The sequence below is a fragment of the Rattus norvegicus genome, chromosome 2, assembly GCF_036323735.1.
Source record: "Rattus norvegicus strain BN/NHsdMcwi chromosome 2, GRCr8, whole genome shotgun sequence".
Taxonomy (NCBI): Eukaryota; Metazoa; Chordata; class Mammalia; order Rodentia; family Muridae; genus Rattus; species Rattus norvegicus.
Window position 1 is genome coordinate 208,965,867 of NC_086020.1, and position 11,070 is coordinate 208,976,936.

The following is an 11,070-nucleotide window of genomic DNA, read 5'->3' on the forward strand; positions in this document are numbered from 1 at the left end:
GTCCTTGGTTGAGAGAAAGAAGAGAAGAGAGGATCAAGGGAAGCATGTTGCTGGAATGCATATATATATATATATATATATATATATATATATATATATATATATATATATATATATATGCATGGAATTGTCAAAGTTAGGCTTTTTTAAATAGATTTTTTATGTTTAGTTTTCTAAATCTATTTCTGGCATGAATGAGTATTACAGTTTATGATTTTTTCTGCTTCAATTTAGATAATTATGATTCTCTTTATTACATTAATGTACAAGTCACAGAATTAGTTTTAAAATAGTAAGACAACTTTTCAGTCTTGGAAAGCACAATTTCTTTTTTATGCGTTGCCCTTCACTGAAGAGTTTTGTCAGGTTCTCACGTCAGAATGATGCTCAGCTTGTACACCTTGTTAGTGATCTCTTCTACACCTTGTTAAAGATCTCTTCTACACCTTGTTAGTGATCTCTTCTACACCTTGTTAGTGATCTCTTCTACACCGTGTTAGTGATCTCTTCTACACCGTGTTAGTGATCTCTTCTACACCGTGTTAGTGATCTCTTCTATACCTTGTTAGTGATATCTTCCTTCTTCGCAGAACTTACAAGTCCATTTGACAGAACTCACTGGTGATCACACTCAGTCTTCTCCTTCTCCTTCAGAACGTGTAAAGTAACAAAGTCGCTGGAAATGGAACATGATGACTGTAGTGGTTGGAATGAGAATGACCCCATAGAATTGTATGTTGAAATGTTTGGTTTCTAGTTGATGGACAGTTTAAGGAGGATTGGGAGGTGTGGTTTTCTCAGAGGACGTATGTCATTGGGCTTTGAGTTACAAAAGCCAACACCAGGTCAACTCACTCCCTCTGTCTTGCAGGGGAAGTGTAAACTCTCTGCTACTGCCCCAGCACCATGCTTACCTGCCTCCCTATTTCCCTATTTCCATGATGATCAGGTTCCAACCCCCTAAAACTGTAAGTCGTCGATTTAATGCTTTCCCTTAAAAGTTGCCATGATCATGGACTCTTGTCACAGTAATAGAGCAATAACTAAGACAATTACGAAATACGTAAATAATTTGACTATATAAATGTATATTTAAAACATTTTTCATCTTATTTAATTTTAACTTTAATTTGCTTTTGCTTTTCTTATTTATAAATGCCAAAGGTTAAGATATTAATCTGAGTTCTTTCTGCTTTTCTAATATAATTCTATAACATTTTGTTCACTCTCCTTTAACTTACAGAAATTTGGCTGTTACATTTGTATTTTTATTAGGACCCAAAGATTTTTTAATTCCCCATGTGTTTTGTTTTCTTGACCTCAGTTATTAGAGAATATGTTGTTTAATTTTTGCATACTGAGACTTTCTGCATATTTTGGTTATTTTTGCTTCAAATTTGCAGCAGTCAGAACAGAAAAACAATTCATTTAAATTTAACTTTCATGGAATTTCCACCTTCTTAAACACTTTTGGACTTGTGTACCTTATGGCACGATAACTCCAATGAGGCTCAGTGCACTGGGAGGGCACATATTTATAGTGGGTGGAGGTTTATGTCATTGTCACAGATGTCACAGTGGTTAGCAGTAATATTGTTACTCCACATTCATATCCATTCTAATAATTACTGAAGGAAGAGCATCTAATTCTCTGGCTATATTCATGTTGCATCAGTATTTGCTGTTACATTTAGAACTTTTATGGGTTTTGAACCAAGGGACCTTTTATCACTTTGGAGCTTGGAGGAAGAAGCAGGCCTAACTTCCACAAGAACCAAACACAACTAGTCTAAAACCAAATCAAAGCACAAAAATGAATGATTCCCAACAATATTCTGCCAACCTCATAGACTGGTGCTTTGTTCAATTTTTATCAAATGGGTTTCTTCCAGCAGCAGATGCAGCAGGTGCAGATATCCACAGCCAGATATAATGCAGAGAGAGAGGGAGGGAGGGAGGGAGGGAGGGAGGGAGGAAGGGAGGGAGAGAGAGAGAGGGAGAGAGAGAGAGAGAGAGAGAGAGAGAGAGTCTAAATTGGAGTTCTCCATCAGATCTCTCCCCACAGAGATCAGGGGAACACCACAGAAGATGGGGAGGAAAGATTGTAGGGGACAGAGGGGATAGAAGACACCAGGAGATCATGGCCCACTGCAGGGCTCACATGGCATCACAGAGACTGAGGCAGCAAGCACAGAGCCTGCATGGGTTCCAGTTCTTTGCGTATATGCTATGGCTGCTGGCTTGGTGTTTATGTGGGATCCATAACTGTGGGACCAGGTTTATTGTTGACTCTTTTGTCCTCTCCTAAGACTATTTTCCTTTTATTTGGGTTTCCTTGTCCAGCTCTTGTACATGGGCCTTCACTTGTCCTCTTGTATCTTGTTTTGTCCTGTTTGGCTGTAGTCTCTTGGAAGTCTGCTCTTTCCTAAAGAGGAAATAGATGAGAGGGGATGGGTCTGGGGGAGAAGGGGATTAGGGAGCTAGGGGGAGGGGAGGGAGGGGAAACTGTTGCTGAGATGTATTGTATGAGAGAAGAAGTTAATTCCAATATAAAAAGAAAAGAAAAAAATCTTACAGTAGAGATTTTAAATCATGAGTTATCATATTAAACTTTTGTTCTTTTCATTTCACAACAATTCATATTTGTTTAAAGTTACATTCTTGATTTTTTGATTATAAGAGGTAAGAATTTTTTACTATGATTATAAATTAATCTATCATAATTATTTTTAAGTTTCCTATACATTTTAGGGGATGACATTATACTGATATAATTTCAAATGTGTTCTAATTAGTCAAGTTGTGTTTTTATTATATATACTCTGCATAACTCTTCTTAATGTAAAAGCTAGTCAAAAATCACCTGGTGGCATTGGAGACTTGAAACCAGGACCTCATTCCAAGTGGTAACAAATAGGAGATTATTTCGGGAAACTACATTTTGGGAAAATAGAGTCAAGCATAGCTAGAAGATGGGGAGAGGAAAGGCACAGAAAAAAGCAGTATTGTGCCAATTAAAGATCTAGCATATTTTTTGTGGGGCATAAAAATATAAAAGGACGTACTGTATCCAAAGAAAATAGTAGGATGTATAAATCAAAGAAAATCAGGAAAAGGAAAAAGATTCTTGAAATCAAGAGTATAGTACTCAGATTAATACAAAAGAGACAGTGTTAACAGTTAGTAACATGTAAGTGACAACACTTCAGACATAAAGATTAAAAAGAATATTAAAGAAACGAGATGGAGGAGAAAAAAGAAAAGCAAGAGGAAGGGGAGGCCAAGTAAAATTTCACAGGAAGCAGCATTCAATCAGTAACAGCCCAAACAAAGAGGACCGTAAGAGCAGAGGGAAAATTCCTGAAAATTACTATTAGGGAAATTTGAATTTTGTTAAGGTTTGAAAGTACACTGTCCTCAGTCTGTATGTTGAATACTGACAGTGCAATTGTGGAAGGTTCTGGAAACATGAGTAAGCAAAGCCTAGTTAGAAGAAACAGACTCCTTCCTGTTTGACTTCTCTGCTTTCTGTCTCCTATGAGGTGAGCATGCCTCCTTCACATCCAAAGGCCGTAACTTTTTGCCTAGACTCAAGACCAAATGAGTACTGAGTGAACATTGAAACAGTGTTTCAAAATCAATCTTCCATCCTTTACACTGTTCTTCAAAGTAATTGATCACAGTAATACAAAAGGAAGTAACATATTCAAATACTTGAATATACATACAACTTACAAAAGAAACCCAGTATATGATAATTGTTTAAGCATAGACTAATTTCCAAAGTGGTTGTACCAGCTTGCAATCCCACCAACAATGGAGGAGTATTCCTTTCTACATATCCTCACTAGCATCTGTTATTCCCTGAGTTTTTAATTTTATGGTTGGGTCTTCTGACTGGTGTAAGGCAGAATCTCAGGGTTGTTTTGATTTGCATTTCCCTGATGATTAAGGATTTTGAACATTTCTTTAGGTGCTTCTCAGCCATTGATATTCCTCAGTTGAGAATTCTTTATTTAGCTCTGTACTCCATTTGTAATAGGGTTATTTGATTTTCTAGAGTCTAACTTCTCCCATAAACATCATTTCTAACATACAAGATACGAAAAGACTCCAAAGGGGAAAACAATCTTTGAACCTTAAGTAAACACTTGTGAATGTCAAGCAGAAAAGAAAAAGTGACTCACTATTGATGCTCTAAGAAGGTAAGATTAAAGCTTGTAGTCAGAACAGCTGTACAGGTGAGAAAGGTCTGTCTAGGACAAAAAGAACCAGTGGATCAGACAATGTGTTTGAGAATTTAGTATGACAAATAATCATAAATCAAAGCATCTCAAGAATTCTACAGTTGTATGTGAAGAACGAGAAGCAAAAGAAAATGGAGACAGAGGTGGTGAGCTGGCTCTTTGGTAGAGGAACATGTGAGCAGGCCTATTTCAATCTCTGTACCTCACAAGGTAGCAGGAAAAAAATTGACTATCCTATACAGGTACTCCATGGTACACGTGTGCTTGTACACATAGACATATACACACATGCACATATACATGTATGTACATGTTTATACATACATACCTACATATACACAGAACATACATACATACATACATACAAATGCACCCACACATCACACACACACACACACACACACACACACACACACACACACGCACGCACACACAAAAATAAATATAAGAAAGAAAAAGAAATACAACTGTATATCACAGGAAAGCCAATCATTTCATAAAAATTAAAATCTTAATTCAACATACATCATAGAGATGTATTTGTATAACAATAAATGCAAACATATGCTTAAGTTTCACAGCACTAAAATGGAGAAATATATGCGTAAAAATAAGAATTATAAAATGATCAGAAACCACAAATAGATAGAAAGCTGATTGTGGATATCAACAAATCAGTAATAGGAGTCTATATGGAGCAAGTCGATGCTTAGCTGGTAGAGCATGCGAGCATGGGACCTGATTCAGTTCCCAGAACTCAAATATTTCACCTTTCTTAATTTGCACCACAGCCCACCTGCCTTTCCATCCATTCACCACTTGGCTGCACCAGTAACTTTTCAAAGCACAAATTTTCCCACTTTCATTGAACTCCCAAATCCATAAACATTTTCTCAATGACCCTACATTGCCTGTGACTAAAATCCCTCAGAGTATAAATCCAGGCTCCATTAAGTCCCTCTCTCTCCCCCCTCTCTCATTTCTCCTCTCTTCCTCTAACCCTCACTGACAGTTTTACTTCTTTGAAATTAGATCTTTCTTATCTGCTACCGTGTCCACATGGCCTCAGAACGTTCTCACCTCAATCCCAAACCTTTTTCACACAAACACCATTAAATCTAATAAATGTATCTCTTTTTATTTGTTAAGTTCAACGATGTGAAATTCTCCAACCCAACTAAGTCTGCTTGAAAGCACAGAGTTTTGAACTGTTGTACATGACCACAGCTCCTGCTGTAAGTACTCAGTGTCTAGCTTGTGGTACTGCTTTGAAGATTTGGGAAAGTTTACTAGGTGAGATCTTGGAAGATTAGATCAGCCAGTACGTTAGGCTTTCGATCCATTCTGGGCTGAGGCAGTGCAAGGAGTTGGTACTGTGTGTCCTGCATACACAGTCTCGCCATAATGAACAAAGACTCTGTGAAACAGGAGCCAAAACAAAAATTTCTCCTTGAAGCTGCTGCTGTCAGGAATTGTGTACAGCTCTGAGAAAAATATTTCATACAGAGAACGTTACTGACTTTCTAATCTTATGTTTCTTCTTCCCACATTAGCTTGTAAGGTTCAAGTACCATCCAATTCTGTCTCTTTGCTTGGTTTTTGTATCTATCTGTAATGCAATACCTGGATCAGAAGAGTTATTCAATAAGTATTTTATGAATAATGAAAATAAAATATGCTGAAACTACAAGATCTAAATAAAGTAATATCTAGTTCTTCGGTCTTTGGGTTTTGTTCGTACATATTATGCTGCATTTATGGAATGATACATTTGCTTCAACCTGTGACACTTAATCTCAAATCTGCAAAATTTGCTATGGCTGTGGTAAAACAAACAAATAACCCAAGACTCTGACCAAGACAACTTAGAAAGGAAAGTGTTTAATTGGGCTTTCAGTTTCAGATGTTTGGTACCCATGAGGGGTGAGCAAACACATGACCCATGAACAACTGAGAGCTCACCTCTCTCATGGAAAGCAGGAGGCAGAAAGCATGCTGGGAATGACAGGAAGTTTTGAAGCCTCAAGAGCCTAGTCTTTCTGGAACACTTCCTGAAACTAGAGCACACATCCCAATCCTTTACAAACAGCTCCATCAGCTGAGGAGCGAGTATTCGAACTCATGACTACAGGGGCCATCCTCATTCAAGCCACAAGAAGTAGATTATGTTCTGGTTTGTGATGTTTTGCAGACAGAAAGTTCTCTTCTGTTTTCTTTCAATTAATGATGGCCTTCCTTGGCATGTATTTGATCATCACACACATTCCCTATACTTGAAAAGAAAAAGGGTTTTCAACTCTTCAAGAACAGGGTACTTCATTGAGGGTTGGAGCCCATGAGTGCACAGAATAAAACAGCAGGGGCTTCCTAAACTTCAAAATGTCCCTCCTAGTAATTTTCTTCCATTGTAATTTATTTGCTGCTACAAAAAGGAAAAAACAATTTTAAGTGTAGCAAGATTTAATAGTGCAAAGTATTCATATGTGATGGATAAATGAGACAGAGAATTTTATTTCCTGTATTTTCCACAGGAATGCCACACAGCCATCTGAGGGATTTCACTTACTTCAATGTAACTGAATTCCAGTGGAAAATCCAGTTTTCAAGGGTATTCAACAAATTTGAAGGTAAAATTAATGAACAACTTCAACGCTTTCATCTAGCCAGAAGACTCTTCTATGGCAGATGTAATAGTGATAAAGGTTTAGTCATAATTATGCCATTATATGATGCTACTATGACCGTTAACGTTATAATTTAATGTCCTACATTGCTAATGCAATAAAAGTTACCAATACAAGTCTTTTACTAGTAATAGTAAACAATGAGCCAAAACCTTTCTTCCTCTTGCTAGTACAACCATCACACGCTTAGTTTAAAATGAAATGGTATGCATTGGATGAACAATAGGTATTTAATATAGTTTCTATGCAACTATTAATACTAATGGCCTACAATAATTGCCTTAATTTTACTATGTCCTCCATATTTCTTTGGTTTTTATTAGTGAAAAACGTGTTCACTAATTTATCAATGCTATTTATCTTTCATTTAGTTTCTATGCAACTATTACTATTAATGGTCTATAAAAACTGCCTGAATTTTACTCACCCCTCTATATTTCTTTGTTTTCATCTCTGAAAAACTTGTTCACTCATTTTCCAATGCTGCTTGTTTTTTAAATATTTCCTTTAATTAAGTAAAAAGCATTCTGCACTTGCATTTAATATCATCTAACTATCTTCTTCAGGGTCAGAGTAGAACTAAAGGTAAGACAGGCATGAGTACCAGGTCTGGACAGAAGGAGTAAAAAGAAAAGGAAGGTATTGTGATGATGTTGGCAGCTTACCAAGGCCTTACTAGTTTGATGAGATTTCTCCTGAGTCAGGTAAGAATTATTACAAATGCCTCTTCATTAGGGCACTGTGGCTCAACCCAAGCACACTCAAGCAGCAATTCAGCTTTCTTTCTTTCTTTCTTTCTTTCTTTCTTTCTTTCTTTCTTTCTTTCTTCCTTCCTTCCTTCCTTCCTTCCTTTCTTCCTTCCTTTCTTTCTTTCTTCCTCTCTCTCTCTCTCTCTCTCTCTCTCTCTCTCTCTCTCTCTCTCTCTCTTCTTTGTTTCTTTCCCCTCCTTCTGCTGCTTCTCCTTATTCTGTAAACACAGTCATATGTAATGCTTCTCAAGGTGTAATATAATTATGACCCATGATTACTGATGATGCTAAAACCCATATTGTAATAAGAAAGAAATTGGGTAGGCTGAGTTGCTGCATTCCTAACAGATTCCCAAGCTCAACCTGATGTTACTGGCTCTTGGACCAAGGGAACAAGTCAATACTGAAGAGTTCACTCTAATATAGTGATATAGCATCACTGACTGGCTTTACTGGCCTGCCTTTGGACTCCTCCACATTCCTCCTGCATTTCCACATATTCAGTGTCCTGTTTACAGAATAATTAAGAAAATAATTCAATTTAGAATGACACAAACTTAAGTAGAATACAAAAAATGTGATCCAAGAACTATTTCTTTGGATTACATCTTTTCTAGTTCATACAAAGAATAGCATGATTGAGCACTGGCTGACTAACTATGTAGAAGTGGATGTAATTTCCAGATCTTGATCTTAATAGCTGGTTAAATTGTAGTAGGAGTGATTCAAACTCGTGTCATTCTTCTTACCTGGAAATGAATAGAATTATATCTATAACATATGTATTTCAAAGGTTTTTTTTTGTGAGGCCTAATAGCTAAGTCTCTGGGAAACTACAAATAACTGAGAAATATTGAAAGGCAAAAAGATATACCCATATCTAAACCATTACCCAACATCATATAAATTTTATATGATATTTCGGGTGCTAAATTTGTCAAACTTTGAGCATATTTTTTAAAGAAAAAAATCAAGATGTTATTATTACATGCTCAGCAAATAGAGTGTATTTTAAAATGTTGAATTTTATTTGAGATAAGTTATTCCATCTTCTAAGGTGAATAGTCGTAGGCTGCTTTTTTTTTTAACAATCTTCCGTCATCTTGAGAATAGATTTGTTAATTGGAAACAAAATAAATGGCTGAAAATTTCTGTAAATGCAACAACTCTAGTTAATATTTTGTAAATTGTGCTTGAAAATAAATATGCATGTGTCAAAAACTATTTGATAAACAGTCAAATATGAAGGGAGGTGCCCCCCTAAATCAGTAATGCACCAAATCTATCAGTTCTGTGGTAGAATGACTGCTGGTGATTTGTGGGTAATCAGCTCTAAGAAGTAGATGAGAGGGAGGTATTTTCAAGCATTTCTTTTGCCGCTGACATGAATTTTGAATTATGTGAACAGACTCACCATTGGAAATCAACTGCATAGAATGGTATGCTATTGATTCATTACTTGACCATAGGGACAACACTTGCTTTAGCTGAGAAAGCCAGCCTTCAGTGCAGAATACATTGTCTTTCACACCTGTACATGAAATACCAACAGAAGAGAACATTTAGGAAAGCACAGACTAAGTTAATTATAGAGAAATAAGCTTTATCTGAACTGTCCATTGCTGGGGAAGAATCGTTTGTCCTAAGAATAATCAAACTAGGAGTTGGGTGTGTATGCTGTGTCCACTGCCTGGAGTTTGGTTTGAATTTTGCCTTGAGCACTGTATGTTTTTCTCAACTGTCACGCTGGTTTCATAATGCAAGTGTTATCCAAATTTCCTGCAGCATCTTTAGTGTGGGATGTGTAGATACGCTGACAGCATTTAACTCAACTGTTTGCAAGGATGGACTTGATCCTCAATGTAACATGTTAAATAAGTTTGAATGTCACCCTGAGTGATTTTTTTTCCCATTCACAAATGGTCCTCTCCAGGTAGTTATATAAGAAGCAGAGGTTTTTGCCAAAAATTCAAACTTATTTCCTCTGTGTATCAAAACTCCTTTCTCAATAAGATAAGGAGAAGGATGGATAGATAGATAGATAGATAGATAGATAGATAGATAGAAGATAGATAGAAGATAGATATATGATACTTATTCCCTCTTTATTGTCTTGACAGATGTATCAGTTAAAACAAAAATGTATATTTGTTAGTTTTTCAGCAGAGGTTACATTTTTGAAAAATACTAATAAGTGATGATTTTTTTAAAGAATTATCTTCTGAGTTGGCAAGATAGCTTAATGTATTAAATATTTACCATGACATCATTAGGTCCTGAGTTTGAATCTTGAGAATCCGTATAGCGGTGGTCTATAATCCCAGAACTGCTGTTGTCACAGGGAGTATGAAGACAGAAGAATCCATAGAAACTTTTTGGCCAATTAACTTGTCATACGGAACAATAAGTAAGGGATCCTGTCACAAACAAAATGAAATTTAAGGATTTCTACCTGAAGCTGTTCTGTGACCTCCTATAAACACAGTACCAAGAAGCACCTGCACTCACACACACACACACACACACACACACACACACACACACACACAGTCCCACACACCATATAAACACAAAAGATAAAACAATAGCTACTTCAGTTTGATGGAGAATAGCATTTTCACAAATATTTACATAATTATTTCTAATATTTTCACATATACATACAGTCAGAGAGAGAGACCCAAACAGAGAGGAAGGAGAGAAGTTTATGACGTGACCAACTCAGTTGTTCTCCAACAGGATATCAGAGTATGAACAATTCAGGGAAATTTCAAAGTAACTTTTCTACAATCCTGTCTGATCCACTGGGTTCAACATTTTCTCCCCTTATATGCACATCAGAATAGCTCACAGGTAGCAAGCGAACTCACACACAGTAGAAATCTTGATTTCTTTCTGTCCACAATACAAAGCTTGAGGTGCCACAAGCAAGGATCATCAAAAGACTCAAGGAAAATGATGTTTTGATTTAGACATAGAGACACAACATGTTTACACCTCAAATTAAGATGGAGATAAGTGTTTTTGACTATAATTCAAATCAAATTAAGACTGCTGGGCTATCTACCTATGCATACACACCACACATATGGCTGTAACAAGTAAACACATGTGTTCATATAGCAACATAACTATTTGTTTTGATCCCCACACCAATACTACTTACAATACTTGTATCTTTAGATATACCGAAAAAGCACTTTTGTTTTCTTGCCTATTAATTTCATCCAATACCATTGCACATGTTATTTTTCATTATTTTTATTCAGGTAGAAAAGTCTATAGCTGTGTCAAATGACATAGCTGAATATTATGAAGTCCTACATGGCTTCAGGAAGCAGAAATTAAAAAGAAAGGGAGAAAGAAAAGAAAGAAAGGACACATTTGTTG

At 36.3% G+C, this 11,070-nt stretch overlaps 1 long non-coding RNA gene across 1 annotated transcript; it reads right to left on the minus strand.

Annotated features, from left to right (window-relative positions):
• Positions 1-8,256: 8,256 nt before the first annotated feature.
• On the minus strand, positions 8,257-10,097 carry LOC134485954 (uncharacterized). Its single transcript, XR_010064397.1, has 3 exons — positions 9,940-10,097; positions 9,095-9,211; positions 8,257-8,429 (listed from the first exon to the last, which is right to left on the minus strand). It is a non-coding gene; the product is annotated as an uncharacterized LOC134485954 (long non-coding RNA).
• Positions 10,098-11,070: the final 973 nt, after the last annotated feature.